Here is a 24,327-nt window from a genome sequence, read left to right on the forward strand (position 1 = left end):
TGAAACTTCATGAATGCTCACATAGTAACAGATTTTGGTAACATATTTATATATTTAACGATGTAGCGTATGTATCGAGACAATGAGAGGTTTACGTACCTCTATTGTAGATGGAATCGAATTAATAATCAACATTTGACTATGTATTTAATTCTTCTGCAAAATATTACTCCTCCTTCCCATAGACAAATTACGAACTCTAATGATCCAGACTTTATGGCGAAACCTAGGGCTTGACATGATTCATTTCGGTTCAGTTCAATTCGATTCTAAAGAAAACTAAACCAATCGAAGCAAAATTTTTGTGTATCCAGTAAGTAGAATCGTTAGGTCCATATTTAATTACTGGTTTGTTCCCTTTTTCTCGATTAGGTTCCATTCGATTTCATACCATAATTAAATTTTCTAATATTTAAAATAACACTACATTAATCCAATTAATGACATGTTCAATCTCAACTCTTGTAAAATAACGTAGTTCGACCGAATGAATTAGAAAAACTTAGGTCACTTAATAATGATTATTTAAAATTTGAACTATGAAGTTGGGTTTAGGATGAAAATAGGAAAATGATGTTTTGGGCTTAATTAATTAGTTGGCAAATGAAATAGGAAAATGATACCTTTAATATAAAAAAAGTATCATTTTTGGCTTATTTAATTTTTAAAAATTTATAAATTAAAGAGATTCGGTTCTTGTTCAATTTTTCGATTTTTTGTCTAAAATCTAGAACATAACCAAATTCGTAGGTTCTTGATTCTGATACCCATTTTAGGAGTGCTGATAAAATGAAACCAGAGAGTCTAAATATCTAAACAAAATATTTGGCAAATTAGGAAGTTACAAGAAGTTTCCTTGGCCCTCAGTTGATTCTTTACAATTTGGAAGTGTCATAGAAAAGCTATACAACAGTATCAAAGAGTATAAATGCATAAAAATCATAGAGAATCGAGAGGAAGAAAACCAACATTGACAAACTGTATTCTCCTATTTTAGATGAAGAGAAGGTAAACAGGCTACCAAAATTTTGTTTGCTAAATGAAGATTGCTAGGAGTAGTATAGGAGAAAACCTCACCTCCATAGGTATACCTAGTCAATAGTTCTGTCTCAGCAGCTCTCTGCATCATAAGACAAAGTAAAAACACTTTTGACTTCTTTCTTTGCCATGGGTTATGAAATATTAATGCTCTTTTTAACAGTCACTTAAAACTAAAAATAATTCATCCTTATTAAATGGCAAAATAATATCAATATTACCTTTCCTTCATAATATCCTTGTAGCAAATAATTTACCACACTGTAGTCACCAGCAGAGATGTGCACAAATCTCTTCACTCCTGTAGGTAAAAGAAAAGGATAGTAAAAAATATGAAATGGCAAAGAGAAAAAAGAAATGCAGAAAGTACAAATCATTATCAACTTCAGCTTCATGAGAGAAGTTACACCCATCAAAATTAGGAAGTCAAAATACATTAAAATTCATACATATTCTCTAGACAAGCAATGCAGCTTAAAATAGTTCCACTTATAAATGACTTGAAGATGAAGTTTCACAAAATTAAGAAGGAAAACAACCAAAAAAACACCTAGCAGGTACCAACAATAAAACCACCCATTTTCCACCCACTTCCTATATATATATATATTTTGTTTTTTTTTGGGGACTGGTTCATACTGTCTATGTAAACAACAATAGGATTAATTAAAGTAATCTGCAATGTTTACGTAGAAAGAAAAACTTGGGCTTCCAGCATGTTTGCACTTATGGTGATTACAATTTGCATGAAATCATATAGCCCATAATTTTACCTTCATTTAACATTTTACTATTTCAGGGAGCAACAAGCTAGAGAAAAAACATGCATAGAAGACCAGAGTTAAAAAGCCATGGTGCAAGTTATTTACATGTTGCTATAGATACTACTGAATTTCCATGAGAGAAATATCTAATACAAGTTGTTGAGGTCAGATACAATTTTGAATTAGAAATTAAAAAGAAATCATCCTAGGAAATCTTCATGTGAATCCTAATATCCAACTTGCCCTTCAGAAGTTCATTAACTATTATCAAAATCAAGACAAGGATAAGTTATCAGTCAATATACAGGGAAAAAAGAATTAATCAATACCAGTACCTTCTTCAGAAGCAGCTCTAATAGCATTGATATTTAATGAATAGTACGAGAAAACATATAAAGAAACAATTTATGCTACAAAAATTATAAGTAAACTTAATTAAACTATATTGCCTAAGCATATAGTGATCATAAAGCTTAGACGTCCAATTAAAGAAAACTTAGACATCCAACCATCTTGGACATCAAAGGGCTTACAACGCCTTAAAATAGAAAAAAGGAAATCTAGCAAAATTCGAAAAAAAGATATTTTTCCAAAAATAGAAAAATATGAGATAACAACTAAGATGGAAAATCCTTATCTTCAGAATCATTTTCCAACAAATGGAATACAAATCTGAATTTTATGGAAAGAGATATTGCAAAAACAAAAATTACCATAAATAGCAAAAAGGCCTAAACGAGGGCCTAAACAATGGATTTTGCCCAAAATTGGCATTGCATCAGGGCCAAAGGCCCTGTGTTTTATTCATTGGCTCGATTCCAATCAAATTAGACTAGTAATTCACCAAAAACGAACAAACTCAAAGTTATCATGAAATCCAAAACCATTATTTTGCCTTGCAATTTATAAGGACTTCATTACTTCTTCAATTAAGTGGACATTTTTTACACTACTAAATATACAAATGAGGCAACATATAGAAAATATTTTTGAACATATAATATGAACACAGACTGCATATCATATGAACTGGAAAACAAATAAATCCCCGTACTAGCAAACATCGAGTGCCACCATCAGCCAGTTCAATTACACCACAAGTCCAGTTCAATTTCCTAATTTTATTATCTGTAAGGGCACTATTGATGATTTCATTACAGTTCAATTACACCACAGCACTTACTGATTGCTATCTCATTGTAGTCAAGCCATATTCTAGCAAACTAAATCAACAGAGAACATGATAGATACACAGAATTTATACGACAAAATGATAGATTAAGAAATATTTCTCTACGTGAGAGTACCTGAGATCCAAAGAAGAGGCAGAGTGGATTGAGGAGAAGATTTCAGAAAAATCGATAATCTGTAAAAATCATCAGAAATGCGGCCTCTTCGAAATGCATAAGTAATTAACTATAACAAAAAAGTTAAACGATCAAAATTGAAAAAATAAAAGGAAATAAATTTATTTCAGTTTTAATTAAGTTTTGTGAAGCTCAAATTGAGGAAAAATGTAGAGTTTGGGACTCACGAGAAAACAGTGTGCGTGTGTTCCAATGGGTAGATTTCTAATTGAAGTAAAGGAATACTTACGCGAGCTGGGCTGCTTTGCACTACGGCTGAGGTTGCTACTTCGACTGTGGGTAGAAGAACCAGAGAGCTGGATGAGGGAAGACCTTTACGTGCCTAACCGAACTTCAATTTGAAAATCGATTGATGGCACCTTGGATGGGAAGATGAGACTGCAAAATTTCGAGGGAAGCTACGGCAGTTCGAAGGGAAGCTAGGGCATTTCACGGGATTTCTCAGAATGGGTGGAGAAGGGGCTTTCCCGGGTTGTAATGGTTATTGGGTTTTTCTTCTGGGTTGGGCTGGGCGGGCGGGTAAGAGGAAAAAAAAGGTAAAAAATGTTTAACGGCAACGTGCAATGTACGCTGCTAAAAGTTAATTGCAACGTTCAAGAGTGCGTTGCTAAAAAATATAATGGCAACGTGCATTATCTGTTGCTAAAACTAATAATGGCAATGCGCGATGCAAGTTGCTAAAAATCTAAGCACAACGCGCAATGTACGTTGCCAAAAGTCAATGGCAACGTTCAAACGTGTGTTGCTAAAACAACAAAACGGCAACACGCATTGTCTGTTGCTAAAATCGAATAATGGCAATGCGCAGTGCACATTGCAAAAACTCTAAATGCAACGCGCTTTGCACGTTGCAAAAAGAAATTAAATGACAATGGATTTTGCACGTTGCAAAAAGTTGTATTAGCAACATCCCTTAACAAAACGTTGTGAAATCTCCATTTAGTCATCCAATAGCAACATACACTTACTGAACGTTGCGATAGATCCCTTTTAGCAACATGCAATTGGTGAATGTTGCCTTTTGCATGTTGCAAAAGGCCTCTTTTCTTGTAGTGGATTCACAAAATTCATCAAATTATTGATCAGATAATCTAATGCAATCAATACATAACAAAAATCAACACATGGAAAAATGAAAAACTAAGAATTTGAATAAGAAAATATAAAGGATCTCAACTGGTTACATTATTCAGTATAACAATGGATTTAGCTACGCATAATGAAAGAAAAGAAACAACAAATTATCTTTGAGTACATCACCGAATTTAGAATTAAATATGTAGAGGAAAAAATAGATCTTGCATTAAGAATTCATTTTTTTTTCAATTGATGCTTCACACGATAAATTTGTTGTTGTTTTCTCACTTTGAATCTCTCCTCTCCTTGCCAGAGATGTGTTTTTCGCCTCCTAATGTGTGGAACCCATTAAAGTGTGAGAATTTTCGTATTTATAGATCCCTTGCCGTGTGGGAAGAATAGGATTTTCATACAGACTTAAAAAGGGCTGAATTGTGCCATAATGCATCTGGGATGTGGTGTCGTGGCGCCTGGGATGATCAATGGGTTGGCACCACGGCACCAACTCTCTGGACTATTCGGCGCCGTAGCGCTACTTTTCCGATAGACAGTACCTCGTTTAGTTTTTTTATCATAACTTTCCCTTCCAATGTCCGATTGTGACAATTCAAGATGCATTGAAAAGCTAACTCAAAGGGCTACAACTTTTTTTGAGATGTCATACTCCAATTCAATTGTTTTCTATGTCAAAAATGGGCCTCAATGTGAGCCTGAAATTCTAGAGCATAACTTTTCGGTTGGAAGTTGATTTGTGATTATATTTTACCTAAATTTGATCCCTTTGAGATCTTTCTTCATCCAATTGACTCATAATAATGTAGGATCTTCATCTTGAGGTTCGACACAACTCTTGAATATATGTACTTTAGTCTTCAAACTTTGGATCTCATACGATTTAGCCTTTTTCTCAAATTTTGCCCACTTTTGTTTCTTTCATTCAAATCCTTTTCCTTCATAAAATTTCACCTATTAAACATAAAATACAAAAAATTAGGATATAATTTGTCGAAAGAACCATCAAATCTCGCTATTTAAGGTATTGAATAAGTGTATAAAATACACTTATAAAAATCCCCGCATCGAATGGTTTGCAAGAATATGCCGGGAACTCTTTTGAGTTCATTGGATTTGCTTTGATTGCTCCCTCAAGGTTTTTACAATCTTTCTCCAATTACATCTCATACAATATGGTAGTTTGTCAACAACTTAATGAAGGCAAACTTGGATGGACCAAGAACCTATTTTTGGAAAAATAATGTGACAGTAGGATGAAAGGAAGGAGATTTTTCAGAGATTTTGATGCGAACCCGATTAACACGATCACCAATGAACTCATAAAAGATTGTTGAACCCCTGGAAAGCCAAAAATTAACCCCGATTTATGGATTTGAATCCCAAGATGACGAACCAAGCAACCCCACAATAATAGTAATATGAAGGACCTCTTGATCACACAATCAAAGACTCACACTTGGATTTTGAACGCCACAAGGAAGCACATTGATAAGTTCGAAAATTGTTCTAAGAAGAACAAAGATTGGAAAGCAAGAATTACCTCTCAAATTAATTCTCAATAATGTCAAAAGTTGTTCTTACAATCAATATGAGAAAGATTTATACCAACCCTAAAAATGTTATCTTGAATGGAAATTATGCTTCAAATATGAAAAATAATAATTAGAATCAAATTTTATGGAAACTAGGTAAGTTACCAAAAATTGAAAATGCGTCTAGAATTTTGTACTATGCGATTGTATAGTCGGATAGAACAAACAGTCAGCCTCAATTTTGTCTCGATAGCAGCCTATGTGGTCACGTGGCCTTTAAGCTATGTGATCGCATAGTTAATTTTTGAAAACCTCATCCTTCTTGTTCAAAATTTTGTGACGACTCCGAATTGTACTCATAGACGAAAATCTGACACTCGAGCTAAAAGTTATGCCCTTTTTAATCCAAACTGTTAGTTTTCCATATCGTCCACCTTTATCACGTTGATCCAAAGCTCTTCAGCCTTCGACCCTAACATGAAACTTGCTCCATTTTGCGTGTTGAACATGGTGTTATCAATAGTGGATTTGACAAGCATCCCCATCGGCTCTTTTACTCATTTCACTCTGGATCATGTTATCGGGCTTTCTTTGATAATCAACGGGTATTGATTCAGACTTGCCTTCGTGACTACCGCATCTTGGATCATATCATCCCCTCTCTCTTCAAAATGATTCATCCTTAAATCTATACCTGCATAGAAAAGAGAGAGATCAGACACATTAAATATAGCTAAAACATTATACTTACCTAGAAGATCCACTTTGTATACATCATCTTTATTTTTTATCGATGTCTTGAAATGGACCATCTTCCTGTGGCTGTAACTTAGACTTTCTTTGCTCTGAAAAATGCTCATTTCTAAAATGTACCCAGACCCAATCACCTGGTTCAAATGTCACGCACTTTCTTCCTTTGCTTGCTTTTGATGCAATAAACTTACTCATTTCTTCAATTTGCCTCTTGACCTTCTCATAGAGTGACTTTACTAACTCATCTTTTCTCTTACCATCTAAGCTACCTCATTCATTTACAGGTAAAGGTAACAAATCTAAGGGAGTTAGTGGGTTAAACCTATAAATGATTTCAAAAGGTGAAAACGAAGTAGTAAAGTGTACAGCTTTATTATATGCAAATTCAACATAAGGTAGACACTCCTCCTAGCTCTTCAAGTTTTTATTTATCACAGTGCATAATAATTGAGTCATGGTCCTATTGACCACCTCAGTTTGCCCATCGGTTTGTGGGTGACATGCTATGGAAAATAACAATTTTGTGCCTAACTTACCCCACAAGACCCGTCAAAAATGACTCAAAAATTTTACATCCTTGTCTTACACAATACTTGTAGGGGACCCCATGCAATCGCACTATCTCTTTAAAGAACAAATCTACTATGTGAGTGGCGTCATCAATTTTATGACATGGTATGAAATGCCCCATCTTACTAAACCTATCTACCACTACAAAAATAAAATCCCATCCTTTCTTAGTCCGAGGTAAACCTAAAACAAAATCCATTGAAACATCAACCCAAGATTCACTAGGAATAGGTAATGGTGTGCACAACCTTTGAGGTAAAACCTTAGATTTAGCCCCCTTACAAGTTATGTTGGCTACATATCCGTTCAACGTCACTTTTCATCTTAGGCCAATAAAAATGCTCCCCTAACATTCTTAAATTTTTCTTAACCCCAAAGTGTCCCATCAATCCACCTCTATGTGCCTTCCTTATTAGCGATTCTCGCATCGAACACTTAGGAACAGACAACTTATTTTCACAAAACAAGTACCTCCCATGCCTAAAGAACTTCTCTATAGCTCCTTTATCACATGATTTATGCACATCAGAAAAATCCAAGTCATTCACATACATATCTTTAATGTGATCAAAACCAAGTAATTTAGAATTGAGAGAAGTTAGCAACACATACCCGCGAGATAAAGCATCTGCCACTACATTATCTTTACCTTGCTTATAGCAAATGACTTAACGGAATGTCTCTATAAATTATATCCACCTTGCATGCCTCTTGTTCAATTTCCCTTCACCCCGCAAATGCTTGAGAGACTCATAATCATTGCGTATACAAACTCCTTAGGCCACAAATAATGCATCCAAGTCTCCAAAGCTCTAACAAACGAGTACAACTCCTTGTCATACGTAGGGTAGTTAAGAGCAGCTCTACTGAGCTTCTCATTGAAATAAGCTATCGACCTTTTGTCCTGCATCAACACTGCTCCAATCCCTATTCCTGAGGCATCACACTCAATCTCGAACGTTTTGTCAAAATTAGGTAATGCTAAAACAAGTGCTTTACATAATTGATCTTTAATCATATTAAATGCTTGCTCCTGCTCACTACCCCAATGAAAGCCCATGTTTTTCTTTACTACCTCAGTGAGTGGTGTGGTGACTGTGCTAAAATCTTTCACAAATTGCCTATAGAAACTTGCCAACCCATGAAAACTCCTTACCTCGGTTATACTCTTAGGTGTAGGCCACTCCTTAATAGCTTTTATCTTTTTCTCATCAACCTCTAATCCATTGGTACTAACCACAAATTCTAGAAAGACAACCTTTTCCATGCAAAATGTACATTTCTTAAAATTAGCATACAGTTGTTCTTTCCTTAATACCACAAGCACTTTTCTTAAATGCTCTACATGCTCGTTTAGGTTTTTGCTGTACACTAGAAAATTATCAAAATATACCACGACAAATTTTCATAGAAAAGCACGCAAACACATGATTCATTACACACATGAAAGTGCTTGGTGTATTGGTGAGTCCAAATGGCATTACCAACCACTCATACAGTCTGTATTTAGTCTTAAATGCAGTTTTCCACTCATCACCTTCCCTCATTCGAATTTTGTGGTAACCACTCTTAAGATCAATTTTACTAAATATGTATGTACCATATAATTCATCAAGCATATCATTTAACCTAGGGATAGGATGACGATACTTTACCGTTATGTTATTGATGGCTCTGCAATCTACGCACATCCACCATGTTCCATCTTTCTTTGGCACTAATAGAACTGGTATGGCACACAGACTCAAGTTCTCCCTGATATAACCCTTGCTCATCAACTCCTCAACTTACCTCTGAACCTCCTTTATCTCCTCATGATTACTCCGGTAAGCTGGTCAATTTGGAATGACAGCTCCAGGTATGAAGTCGATCTGGTGCTCAATGCCTCAAATTGGTGATAACCCACTAGGCATGTCCTCGAGAAATATATCCTTGAACTCCTGCAATAAATACTTAGCCAAATTCGGAAAGAATGGGTTAGATTTCTCAAAACTGAGAAGTGACTCTTAGTAGACCAACAAAATCATTTCCTTCCTCTTGACTGCCGCTCTCTTCAACTCACTCTCTTTTGCAAAGAAATTCACTCTTGACTTTTCTTTCCTCTCAGAAGACTTTTTTCTTTTTGCTCTTGGGGCTCCATTCTCTTTTTCTCTCGACTCGCCCCCTCAATATTCTCTCTCTTACTCACTATTTCATTATTTTCTCTCTTTTTCTCTAGCTCTCTTGCTATCTTTTCTTCTTCATTTTTCAATTTAATTTGGTCTCCATGCACTTGTGCTGGTGTTAATGGCACAAGGGTAATGAACTTTCCATTCTTGACAAAGCTGTATCGATTCTCATACCCATAATGAACAACCTTTCAGTTGTATTGCCATTCTCACCCTAACAATAGATGTCCGGCATGCATAGCTACCACTTCATTACAATAACTCCAAATTGAGAAATTTATCAAAATCCTCCTATTTACCTTGATTTCTCCACAATCATTCAACCATTGAAGCCTATAAGGTCTAGGGGTTTTTAATAGAGTTAACCCCAATTTCTCTACCAAAGTTATGCTAGCCATATTTGTACAACTCCCACCATCGATGATCAAACTACACACCTTATCATTAACATGACATCGAGTGCGGAATATATTTTTCCACTGTTTCTCCAAGTCATCCGCCTTGATTTGAGCTTTAAGTGCTCATCTTAACAACTCTCCTACAACATATTCCACTTTCTCCTCATCGTTAATTTCGTTTAACTCCGGCATGTCATCATATTCACTTTCACTCTCGCTTACCACATCTTCATTCTCCCTCAACACCATCGCTCGTTTGTTCGGACACTGAGAAGCGATGTGCCCTAACCTCAAACACCTAAAACATTTAATATCTACCCTTCTTGATTGTTGTGAATCCATCTTGGGTATGGTTTTGCTAGCACTCTTCTCCTTTACCTTTGGTGACTCAGTCCTACTCTTAAAAGTTGCCCCATTTCCTTTATTGTTATCCCACTTCGACTTCCGATTTGGGTCAGAAGACAAAGTATTCACGGATTGCCTCGTCGTCCCCTTTCTCTTCAACTGTTTTTCAACCTTCATGGCTACGTGCAACATAACTTCCAACTCCACATAATGTTGCTACTCCACCACATTGGCAATCTCCTTACTAACCCATTCAAGAACCTAGCCATGGTAGCCTCCTGATCTTTCTCCACATTCGCCCTAATCATCAAGATCTCCATTTCTTTATGATAATCTTCTACGCTCTTCGACCCTTGATACAAACTTTGCGATTGATGGAGCTCCCTATAATAATGACCAGGCACAAACTGCTTCCTCATCATCACCTTCAATTCATCCCAAGTATTGACAGGCTTCTCCCGATTTCGACGTTATAAACTAACCACTTGATCCCACTAAGTAATGGCGTAATCAATGAATTCTAACACAATGATCTTCACCTTCTTATCTTCCGAATAGTTATGGAAATCAAAAATTAACTCCACCCTTTTCTCTCATTCCATGTATGCCTCAGGATCACTTCTACCCCTAAATTGTGGAATCGTCATTTTTATATTACCTAAATGGCCATTTACTGCATTACAAGGATTATTTCTACCCCGTCGTTCAAGCCTATCACCTCTATTCTTCATCCGTCCCATTTCAACTTCATTGTATTCATCCTCATCTAGTTCACTATCGTAATCATACACCTCCCACCTTTCCATCCTAGGATCCCATCTACCCGGTCTCTTAGCGTGAGGTATTTCAGCCCATTGCCCCTACTAAGATTTATAACCAATGTATCAAGCCTATTTAACCTATCCCCCATATCCGTAAACAACCTCTCAAATCAACTCATCATATTAGCCTGTGCATTAATGTGACTGTCGTTACGGCTTGAATTGGAACCTTCTCTGTCAGATATCCTAAATCTAAATTTATTTATTTATTTATTATATTTTTTCTGCCTCACCAATATTTCACTCGAAATCACACGGTAAGACTTTTACCCTCTATTGATCTCACCTCTCTACCTTTTACCACTCAGTGCTTTCATTCAAGTAAAAAGAACAAAGTGAACTCAACAAGATTTAACCTTGTAAATTCTAAACTAGATGTGTTCAAGAGTTATGATAATAACAGGAATTTGACACAATAGAAATGAAAATTTGAATGGAAAGCTAACAAGATTCACGAATTGTTGAATGAGATTTATGGATCAACACAAATATGACTCAAGGAAAATTATGAACGTGCTGGTACTAAATTAAATAATAAAAGCACAACATTTTTTTTAATTTTCGAATTTCTCTTTTGTTTCCTCATTTTTTTGTGCAAGAAGATTAACTAATTACCAGCAAATAAACAAGTTTTGACGAATTAATGATTGACTCATGGATCTATGAATCAAATAACAGCAATAACAAGACAGGGTACAAGGATACGAAATTGGAGACTCAATAACGTAAGATACAAAAGAATAATGCGAAAAATAGAAAGAACAAATTTAAAGACCCAAAGATAATAAAAAGGTATAACCTCAATTAATTTGGAGCCTTTGCTCTGATAACAACTAACGGAAACCCGGTTAGCACGATTAGTAACCAACCCACAAAAGATTGTTTAACCCCAGAAAAGCCAAGAATTAACCCCAGTTTATGGATTTGAATCCCAAGATGACGAACCAAGCAACCCAACAATAAATGAAGGACCTCTTGATCACGCAACCAAAGACTCACGCCCGGATTTTGAACGCCACAAGAAAGCACCTTGATAAGTTTGAAAATTGTTCTAAGAAGAACAAAGATTGGAAAACAAGAATTGCCTCTTAAATTAATTCTCAATAATATCAAAAGTTGTTCTTATAAACAATATACGAAAGTATTTATACCAACCTTAAATATTGTCTTGGACGAAAATCATGCTTCAAATACTGAAAAATAATAATTAGAATCAAATTTTATGGAAACTAGGTAAGTTACCAAAAATTAAAAACACGTATGTCCAGAAGTTTGTACTATGCAGTCGCATAGAATAAATAGTCAGCCTCAATTTTGTTTTGGTAACAGCCTATTCGGTCGCATGGCTTTTAAACTATGTCATTGAATATTTAATTTTTGACAACCTCTTCTTTCTTGTGCGAAATTCTGTGACGATTCCGAATTGTACTCATGGGTGAAAATCCGACACCCAAACTAAAAGTTATGCCCATTTTAATCCACACTGCTTGTTTTCCATATCGTCCACCTTTATCACGTTGATCCAAAGCTCTTCGGCCTTCGGCCCTAACATGAAACTTGCTCCATTTTGCATCTCAAACATTGTGTTATCAATAGTGGCTTTGACAGGCATCCCTGTCGCCTCTTTATTCGTTTCGTTCTCGATTACGTCATTGGGCCTTCTTCGATAATCAACATGTTTTAGTTTGGACTTGCCTTTGTGATTCCTGCATCTTGGATCATATCAGATTTTGCCCATACGAATATGGCTTGGTGTTTTTACCCAATCTTCCATTTCCAGTGACTATGAAATAATGAGGGGAAATGTTGAGAAAATGAGGATTAATATTGGTGATACGTAGATCACAATGTTGTATTTTTTTTTTCCAATTTTTTGTTTTTATTGAATTGGGAGTATAACTGTAATTTTATTCTGGTGTATTTATTAAAAGTATATTTCAATTGTGGTGTGATTATAATGAGTTGTAATAATTAAAATTCGTAGTGATAATATAATAAATTGGTTATCTCTTTTTTGTCTATTATATTGTGATACAATATCTTTACGAAACATATATTCAACCTCTGAATGGTGTAGGTAAAACTAATTTTTTTAATAAATTTTGATAAAATTAATGAAATGTGTAATTGAAAAGTTTTGATCCCATGAAATGGGAAATTAAAATTAATTGTTAACTTTGACTTAAATTTTAATCAATTATTTAAGCTACATCTAATAAAAATTTTAGATATCATTAATTTATAAAATATCTAAATTAATATAAACTATTTGATGATATTACTTGCAATTATGACCATGGATCATAATGTCTACAGTGGAAACTACACTTGTATATATTTTTCAACTTATCATTCAACAATCAGGTACAATGTTTTTTCTTTAAAAAATCAGGTCTATCCCATCTCTCACCTACCTACCACAAATCCCAAGTTATTTTTTGATCCACTTCTCTTGTCACAATCACACCCACACAACTACAATTGACGTATGTCATCATCGCCCACCACCACCACCACCACCACCACCACGACTATCACCAGTACCATTTCCCACACTTAAGTAGCACCCCAACAATGTCGTTCGTAATAGCATTGCAACGCTACTGTTGCACCAGTTCCCGATAGTGTGCTTGGGAGGCACACTACCTACGGCTATACAAGCAGATAAAAATGGGAGACTTAAGGTTTGGATGAAGATTTTCTGGTCGAGTCTTCTAGTGCAATTTGTGAAATTGCATACTCCTACTTGTAGTTTCAGATCGGGGTCAGTTTGCAAATAGTGATTGGTGGCGGTGGTCGTGATGATGGAGTGGAATGAAGAGCTTTCGTTATCAATTATTTGCGTGATTGTAATCAAGAAAATAAATAATTTGTAACAATAAATAATATGTGACCGATAAAATGGGTAATTTGTGACCAACTAATAATATGTGACCAATAAAATTGTGTGATTGCGATTAAATCTTTTGTGATTCATGACTGTGACCATAATTGTGTGTTATTGTAATCTTTGACCTTTTATTGTGACATTGACCTGTTATCAAATGGTCAAAAATGTGACCACCTGAGTTTTGAAACTTTTCACGAGTTTCTTATTTTTTAAACTTTGTAACTATATGTATTCTTTCCATGTTTAAATGATATTGAATAATTGATCCAATAACAGGGATTATGTGTTTTAGCATTTTGACCAAAAACACAATTAACGTAACAAGGGTTATCAAAAAAATAACTACTAGTTGGTCAAACATAAATCAATAGCTAGACAATATCCGCAAACTGGCTGTAAGCCCCACATGCCAGCAATTAAAGATGACCACGTCCAAGCTTAAAAACTATAAATGGTCCAACATAACAATAAGGGAAAAATACACATTTAATGTGGTTAAAAGATACAATTTTAAAATTAACAAACATATTTTAAAATAGGGGTTGACGTAGTTCCGTTTAGTTCTGATTCTAAGGGAATTAAAAAGAACCATGAACCAATTATTTTTTTGATAATGAAACCAATGATTTTTTTAAAAAAAATGTCAAGCCAAATCGGAACTAAACTATTGAATTCTGGTTTAGTTTGGTTTGATTTGGGTTTGATTTCATTACTTAAATTTTCAAATGATAAATCAAATTAAAATTCATCGCTATATCCATAAAGTTAGTAACATATGCATAAATAAAAAAAATGAGCATCAAACATTCAGTAAAATTCAATTTAAATTATCAATCATCAAATGAAATATTGTCTAATAAAATTCATTCACAAAAGTTTAAACTAACAAAAAAAACATAGTCATAATTTGAATACACAAACACCAAGTTCCATCCATATGCAAAATATTGTCTAATAATAATAATTCACCAATGTAGACAAATGACTCACTGACAAAAGTTGGATTTTTGATGTGATTCACTGATCTGCAAAAAAAACATTTATAAAAAATTAATAAAATTGATTTGGTCCAAGAGTTTTGTCCAGCCCCACTATCACCTGTCACTCTAGAACTAACACTAGCAGCACCGTCACATACACCACAATACACAGGTTACAACCACAAATCATAAACCACTACACACCAGCGTATGCACAGATCACCATCACCGTTACAATAGCCAGCACTATTACCACCACTACCTTCTTACCTTCAAAACCTTTCCCAAAACCAGATGCCAACCACCCCCATGCTCAGAGCCGCTGCTACAATGGCACTCTCCACGTGTTGTAGCATCGATGGAGAGAGGAGAGAAGGTTGGTAGAGGGAGGAAGGGAGGGGGAGAGAGAAGGAAGAGGTAGAGAGGCACAGAAGAAGAAGAAGAAAATGATTGGGGTATGGTAGTGAAAATTAGGGTGGATAAATTAATTTAATTTTATAACATTATTATTAATACTAAAATTTTGAATTACTACCTATTTTTGAATAAAAAAAACTTTTAAACCTTATTTTTGAAATGAAAAGTTGAAAAATACATGTGAGTGTAATTTTCTAGGCCCAACAGCATTCCAAAACTAGGAACTCCACAACCAAAGCCACATCAATCCAAGACCCAAAAATAAAGTGAAGCCCTCTAGATCAAGTTAGAAATAACTTTGGTTCTGTTTGTGCACTATTTTCAGGAGAATGGATTTTGTAATAGTCATTCTTTGAAAATTTTATGGTTAAAAAGTTGGAAAAGATTTGAATTTATAAGCAAAATTATTTTATCAAGAGAATGTATGATTGAAAATAAATTTTGATAAAATTGAATTTTTAGAGAATAGAACTAAAACAAGGCTTTATCTTCCTATTATAAATGCATCCGTCAGTTATTTGGCTTGAATGCTGCATTAATAGTGGCTGGAGCTTCGGAGATCTTATTCCTATTATCTTGAAGACCCGCTTTTGCTGGTAATATCTTCCTCCTGCATAACACAATAATTGTTTGAGAGTCCATGACTTCAATTTTAGGATTGTACGATTTTGCATAGGTTGTAGCAAGAGAGAGCCAAACTTCTCGAGAGGTTTTGGCAGTCACAACGAAGAGAACGATCGATGGTGATAGTGATCCAATTATAGCATTGAGGATCCACAGGTCTTGGGCCTTGGCTAATCAAGTATGAATATTCAAGAAAGCCATAACCTAGAAATATGGAATTGAAGTTTCCATGAACTGTAGAACCAATCCTTGGAATTATGTCTGATCATGTGATCCCTGTAATTCTGTTTTCTCAATAATAATGTGTTCCTAGAGATTCAAGTGTCAAGAGAATTGAATGACTTAAATACTAAGAAATAAAGATTAGCTATCAGTTAATAAATGATGATTATGTATGCAAATTTCCTTTAAATTAACGTACAAGTGGAGATTAAAATAATCTTTTCCAATAGAAACTCAAAAGAAATAGTAAAATAAAGCTTCGCATCAATTTATGGTATAAACTGTCATGAAATATGAAATTGTATCACGATTTGCCGTGGGTTTTCTTGAGTAACATACCCCCCGCTCAAAAGTTAAAACACACGTGTCATTCATTAAATATCCCACTCCGAAATCATGGGAGAGGAACATTTTCTATTATGTCTAGAATATAAAGTACATAATACTTCATGTCACTACATAATTGACACGTGACATGTGTACTAAATAGTTGTGATCTACTATTTGATTGAGACAAACATGAATGAATAGCCTACATATCAATTAAATAGTAATATGAAACATTGAGTTTTCATATTTCGGGAGTTCTAGAAAATTCTCAATTGAATAAGAGGTTAGAGGAACAAATTTATAGAAATTCCACTAAATTAGCTCCATTCCTTGAAACAGTTTCCATGCCATATCTAATTTAATTAAATGAACAAATAATAGTATTTGCTAGCCTTTATGTGGTATAGATTCTTTAAATTTCAATTTTTTGAAAATTCATTTTCAATCACACATTTTTCATATAAAATAATTATGCACATAGACCCATAACTTTTTCATCTCAAAAAATATCTTTTACAAAATCTATTATCAAAAAATCTACATCAATCTATTCTTAATATTATCAATAAAATTTAATGTTCCACACCTACCCAAAAACATAAATTTCACATTCAGTGTGTTTGAGCCCCATTTTTCAAGAGATTAGATTATGTAATAGTGACTTTTTTGAGAATTTGTGGTTGAAAATAGTGAAAATTCGAATTTATGCGTAAATTTATTTTATTTGTAGAATGTCTACAATTTTTTTTAAAAAAAAAAATTGGGATTTTTAAAGAATGTAGCTAAAAATGAGCTAATTACCATTGATTGACACATTGGAATGGGGCCCCAATCATCTGGTTTAAAAATATCAAGTTAGAAAGAGATTTGCTACACGTACACCGGAGTTGACACTCCCCTCACACGAGAAGGGGTCTCACGATTTTTTTATTGTTGTGGGGCCCCTCTCATAAAAGGGGAGTGTATATTGGTGTGTCAACCCCGATGTACAAATAGCATTTTTCAGTCAAAAAAAGCTAGATACTTAAATCACTGAAAAAGAATTCATAAACAAATAATTCTGATTTCTAAAAGCATATTTTTAGATTTCAAGAATTTAGAATTAACGCTATTAAACCTTGGACCAGTCGATATAACTGCAAAACTAAATCCATGACTAACCCCTATTTAATTTAGATAACAAATTATACTTTTAAGTAGACTTTGATAAAAATTAATGAAATCTGTAGTTGAAAATTTTATAAAAATTATGGGTCCTATGAAATGTATTTTTAAAATAATTATTGACTTTGACTTTAATTTTTAAATTAAGTCCTTGTTTGAAATATTTTTTTGAAAGAGCGAGTTTTTGAATTGTAAATTTTTTGAGAATGTGTATTAAAAAAATATATTTACATGAAAAATATTTTATTGTGATAATGTATAGTTGAAAATAAATATGAGAAAAAAAGAAGTTTTAAAAGAATTGTTGCTAAATAGGGGCTAAATCAATTCAACCCTTGTTTGGTCCCCATTACTTTTAAAATATATTTTTCTCTATCTTATTGTAAACAACACAATTTTCAACAAAATAATATTACATATAAATTTGAAATTTTCCTTTTTTTTTTAAAATCAAACATTCTTCATCAAAATATTATTTCAATATGCATTTTGGGCAAAAAAAAATGTGATTCCATCAAGCGCTAAAGCTAATAGAGTGTTTGATTGGTGTTGACCTCCGATGTACAACCTCATATGTACTACTCACAGACCTCACCCCATACGACTGCCAATTTGCCAATGAAGATCAGTTCAGATTATTACCGCTGTAATCCCAAGAAGACATCATGATTACCTCCTCTCATATCACCCTCCAAATCGCATTCACTTGTAGGGGATGATGTCTTTACCACCTAAAACCACCAATCAGAGACCTCAAACCTTCAATCATTTGCAGATCATCATTGTCTGAGAAAAATATTGATACATGATTTGATTGATTTGATGTATTTTCAGTTGTAGTCATGTATAAATAGTAGAGAAATTGTTTTGTGGAAAAAAAAAAAAGAAAAAGTGAACATTCATACAAATACATCACACAATTAAGCCTTCTAAAGATTAATGTAGTCTTTTTCATAAAAAAAGGGAAATCGCACCCCCCCTTTTTTCTTAAAGTTAACTCGAGATTAATTCTTACAAATTTTGATGACAATAGTTTGGCACTAGAAGGAGGGCCCATATCATGAAAAATAGCCCCATATTCCCTATCGAAATACGAATCATGAGTCGTAGTTCTAGCTCCAGAAATCAATCTCATACTCTCCCCTATGAGGCAAATAATCCACACAGTTCTTCGATGCAGCGAGACCAAAATCAAACAAATGATTCACAAATGACAGCTATGAAGGAAGCCCTAGAAAAGTTGACAAATTCAGTTAGCCGATTGGAACAAAACCAAGCCCACTTGTCCCCACCAGACACCGAGGTGGATTCCATAGCAAGGACAAGTGCCATACGTTCCTTCACCAGAAGGACACTCCACTTCTCACAAGGAGAACCTTCCAGAAGTCAAACTGATGAAGTTAGGAGCCAGGACCTTGCAACGGAGCCAATCGCTAGGAGAACTGGTAGTGTGTTTGATAAGTTGGGACCTCATCACTCGCTAACCCCTACGCGAAGACATGCTGAACCCAACCTAAAACGTCCCCTGGAACAGGAAGAACCCTAAATGAATGCCCTGAAAAGATGCATAGCTGACTTGGAGGCTAAAAGCAAAGGGGGAACTAAAAACTACCTCACCAAGCGACATTCCCCGTTCACTAAAGATATCCATATTGAACCATTGCCTGAAAATTGAAGATTCCACAGATGACCGCATACGAAGGAAAGGGGAATCTTCCTAGCCACCTTGATAAGTATACCTCATGGATAGAACTACAGAGGGCAAGTGATGCCATCATGTTTTGGGCTTTTCCCCTGACCTTGGGAGATAAAGCTCAAAGAGGGTTCAGGAGATTGCATAAGAGGTTGGTAAAATATCAAAATGACCTAGCCACAGGATTCCTGGCCTAGTTCACGGGCTCGAAAGCCAGGACTACGCCCAAGGAGCGATTGGTGAGCATCAAACAAGGAAAAATGAATCTCTCAAAAGCTATCTGAGCAGATTCAACAAGCAATCCATGGAAGTGGAAAAAAATCTGATGACGCCGTACTTATGGCCATACTCGCTGAGCTGAGGCCCAGAACGAGATTTTGGTGGTCGGTGCATGAGGATGGACCTAGAACTTACCATGAGCTCCTGAACCGAGCTGAGAAATACATAAGTGCTAAAGAGGCAACCCCTGATCAAGAGGAAGCCAAATGTGATCCTGGCCTTAGCAATATGGCGAAAGAGAAAATGTTGGATAGAAATCCTCAACCTAAAAGAAGGAAGGATAGAAGAGAGAGAGATCGCTCAAAGGCTCAACCATACAGGTTCTAAAAGTATCACCCACTGAAAGCCATCTTAAAAGAAATATTCATTCAAGCTGGTGAGAAAGAAGCATTTCGCAGGCCGGTGCTCTAGAAGAAATGGGCAAGGGGATATCACCAAAGGTGATACTGCTGATATCACAAGATGACGTGACATCGTTGATTCATAGAGGACGGTTGCAAGAGTTTATCACCAAAATAAAAGAGGCAGACCGACCTCAACCACAATAGCCTACGCAGTAGGGGCCTGTTGCACGAACTCAACAGGCAGCCCCTATTCGTAATCCATCCCCATGAGTCAAGATTAGAATGATGGTCAGTGGAAATCAGTTTATTGAAGGGTCCAGAAGGGCAATGCGCAGACAAGCTACGGAAGCACGAACCATGTCCACCTACGAAGAACGAACCCCATAGATCAGCACAGATCCCTAATGGTTCTGGTTCACAGGATTCCCAAATGATCCTCCAGGATCATAATGATGCCCTAGAAATCACCATGCTAGTAGCCTAGCTGAAAGTACATAGGACGCTATCGAGGCCCGAGGTCAGATTGTCCTCATTGTAGAACTGGGTGAAGCTCCTCGTCAAAGAAGAATTTTAGCTGATTTTGTGATAGTCGACCTGCCATCCAATTACAATGCTATATTGGGAAGGCCTATATTACATGAGTTGAAGGCTATCACGTCGATTTATCACTACTGTATAGAGTTTCCCATTCCCTATGTGACTAGAATTATGCGAGAAGACCAAGTAGAAACTAGGGCGTGCAATATTGACCTGCCTAAACCTCGGATCAACATGCTAGGGGGGTAGGCCAAGCGCATGAGCTGGGGAAGCTAGACTAAAAAGATCCATTGTCCCAGATCTCTCCGAGATCGGCATAACAGTGAAACATTTCAAGAGACCCACGGATGACCAACTGTCCTTTGATGAAAGAGAAGCCGACCCACACCCTTATCCTAGAGTCTGAGTAGTCTCAATACTTGTGGCAGGGGTAAACATCCCAAAGGTCCTGATCGACACCGTAAGTGCTATCAACATTCTATTTAGCAATACTCTCAAATGGATGGGCATTTCTACCAACTTCCTACGAGCATACTTTAATATGATCCTTGGATTAAGTGGAGCCCTGACTTCGGCCAAGGGATCAATCAAGCTTACCGTTGAAGTCAGATTGGTGCCTTGCCAAATCAGAATGAATTTCAAGTTTATGGTATTCAACACTCCGTTACCATATGACGCCGTCATAGGACAGCCCTTGATATTCGGTTTGAAAGTGGCAGTATCCCTCTACCATTATTTGATTAAAAGTTTCACACCTCATGGAGTAGGCGAAGACAAAGGAAGTAGGAAACTTGTCGAAAGATGTCAATTGAAAGCCTACACTAGCCTTCAACGCACTCTTCCAGGAGTGTATATGGCCCGCATATGGGAACCCAAACTTGGTTCATTAGACCTGTGCAGCAAAATCAAAGGAGGAGAACTCGTGGAAAAATCGGAGAAAATACCAATATGTGATGACGACCCATCGAAAGTACTCAAGATTGGGAACGAACTGCAGAATTTGATTCGAAGTGAAATTGTGAATTTCCTCAAATAGAACCTCGACGTTTTTGCTTGGGATCAGTACAAAAGGAATTCACCCTAAAATCGCTTGCCACAGGCTGCATGTTGACCCTGCAGTTTGGCCAAGACAATAAAAATGCCGCCCTTTGAAATTGGTCAGGTGCGAAGAACTAAACAAAGAAGTGCAGAAACTACTGCGCAATGGATTCTACACGAGGCAAAATATCCCAAGTGGATTGCAAACCCAGTCCTTGTAAAGAAGTACAATGGAGACTGGAGGGTGTGCATATATTTCATGGACCTCAACAAAGCATTCCCTAAAGATAGCTTCCTTCTACCAAGAATCGATCAAATGGTAGACGTCACTGCTGGACATTATGGACGCGTACTTCGGATACAACCAAATACAATGTATGGCCCAGATCATGAACATACCTCATTTGTTAGCAATTGAGGTCTTTATTGCTACATGGTAATGCTGTTTGCTCTCAGAAGTGTAGAAGCCACTTATCAATTGCTTGTAAACTCTATATTCTCTCAATGGATAGAAAAAACTAGAAAAGTCTTCGTTGACAACATGTTGGTCAAAAGCACCTACGCCAGAGACCATTGCCAGCACCTAACAAAAATGTTTAATATCCTAAGAAAGTATGGGATGAAATTGAATCTAACAAAATGTGTCTTCAGAGTCAGCTCAGGAAAATTCCTTAGCTACATGGTAAACAGTCAGGAAATCGAGGCAACCCTGGAAAATATACAAGCTATCAGCAGCATGAAAGGCCCAGCTCGACCAAAGAAGGCACAGAATTTAACAGAAGGAATTGCCACCCTCAGTCGATTTGTATCGAAGTCCACAAACGGTGCAAACTTTTTTTCAATACCCTATGAGGAGGAAAAAAGTTTGAGTGGACCTCAGAATGCCAGGATGCTTTCGACGAACTAAAGAAATAGCTAGCTCAACACCCCATGCTATCAATGCCAAAGGGAGGTGACTTCTTGAAATTATACTTAGTCGTTACAGAACATGCCATCAGTGCCGTCCTAATTCGGGAGAAGGACGGAACACAACACCCCATCTACTACACAAGCAAGGCACTCCATGATGCCGAGCTCCGTTACTCCTCGCTGAAAAAGCTATCATATGCATTGGTTGTGGCAACTCGAAAACTAAGGCCCTACTTTTTGGAGCACTCCATAGAGGTCCTTACCAATTCGACATTAAGGCAAACCTTGCAGAAGCTAGATTCAACTGAAAGAATGGTTAAATGGGCAGTAAAGCTTGGACAATTCAACATAAGATACAGGCCCCGCACCTCTATTAAGGGTCAAACCCTCACAGACTTCGTTGTGAAATTCAGTAATGAACCCAAATAGAAACCAACACCAGAGGTCCTTTGGGAACTTTTCGTTGATGACTCATCAACCTGAGACAGGTCGGGGATAGGAGTTGTCTTAATTAGCTCGGATCGACGACTATTTTGTGAAGCCCTACCTTTTCACTTTAAGGCTTCAAATAAGAAGCCGAATAAGAAGCTTTCATCATCGAAATAAGAATGGTAGGTGGGTTAGGGATCCCCAGCCTGATCTTGTACAATGACTCCCAACTGGTGGCCAATCAGATGAATGGAACATATTAGACCAAGAAGAAATGATGGACAGTTACCTCTAAGTTGTCAGAATAGAACTCAAAAAATTTGAAACTGTTCAAATCAAACATATTTCTCGATCCCAAAACAATCACGTCAATGCTTTAGCTCGTTTGGCTACTAATGAAGGGATCGGGAAATTCGATAGCATTTCTTTTGGGAAGAATAACACTGCCTGCCATAGACCTAGTCGAGGTGACTCTCATGATGATAGATCATAAGTTGACCTGGATGGATGAGATCACCTCGCATCTTAAAACAGGAGAATGTCATGAAGATCCAACTGAAGGAAGAAGATATCAAACTAGGTCGGTCAGGTATACATTGATGGACGAAGTCCTCTACAAAGGAGGATATTCGACCCTCCTGCTAAGGCTTTTGAATGAAGAAGAAACAAAATATGCTTTGCAAGACATACATGAGGGAATGTGGAGAAACCATTCTGGTGGACAATCCCTGGCCTATAAAATCCTAAGCCAAGGATATTTTTGGCCTACAATAAAACAAGATACCCTAGGCTTCATGAAGAAATGTGATAAATGCCAGCGCCTAGCATCTCTCCTCAGAATGTTGCCGTGCAAGTTGAACCCAGTAGTCATCCCCTAGCCCTTTGCAAAGTGGGGTATCGACTTGATTGGACCTTTCCTCATAGGAAAAGTTGGGAGTTAGGTTTGCCATCGTAGCAGTGGATTACTTCGCTAAATGGGCTGAGGCGGAACCACTTGCAAAAATCATCGAACAAAAAACAACCGACTTCATATGGAAGCATATTATATACAGATTCGATATACCTCACTCAATCGTCACCGACAACAAAAACAGTTTGACAACACTCGTCTTTCAGATTTTTGCAAAGAGCTAGGCATTAGAAAACACTTTTCCACTCCAAACCATCCTCAAGCAAATGGCCAAGTTGAAGCCATTAACAAAATCATCAAGCACACGCTAAAGGCAAGACTTGACGAACTTAAAGGGGGATGGGCCGAAGAACTCCCCAATCTGTTGTGGTCATATTGCACTACCACAAGGACCAGTATGGGCAAGACATCATTCTCACTGGCCTTTGGTGTGGAAGCAGTGATTCTAGTAGAGCTCAGCATCCCATCGTTCCGCACTGCTATCTACAACGAAGAGGAAAACTAAGAAGACTCGACCTCGTGGAAGAAAAGAGGAATGGTGCCAAACTTAGGAACACCATTTACAAACAACGAAATGTAAGATACTATAATCAAAAAGTACGAAAACAAAAATTTAAAGCAGGATCCCTCGTTCTATGAAAGATATTCCTCGCCACGAAGGAGGCCGAGAGTGGATCCCTCGACCCAACTAGGAAGGTCCTTACCTAATAACA

The sequence above is a fragment of the Olea europaea genome, unplaced genomic scaffold (genome assembly GCF_002742605.1).
Source record: "Olea europaea var. sylvestris unplaced genomic scaffold, O_europaea_v1 scaffold883, whole genome shotgun sequence".
NCBI lineage: Eukaryota > Viridiplantae > Streptophyta > Magnoliopsida > Lamiales > Oleaceae > Olea > Olea europaea.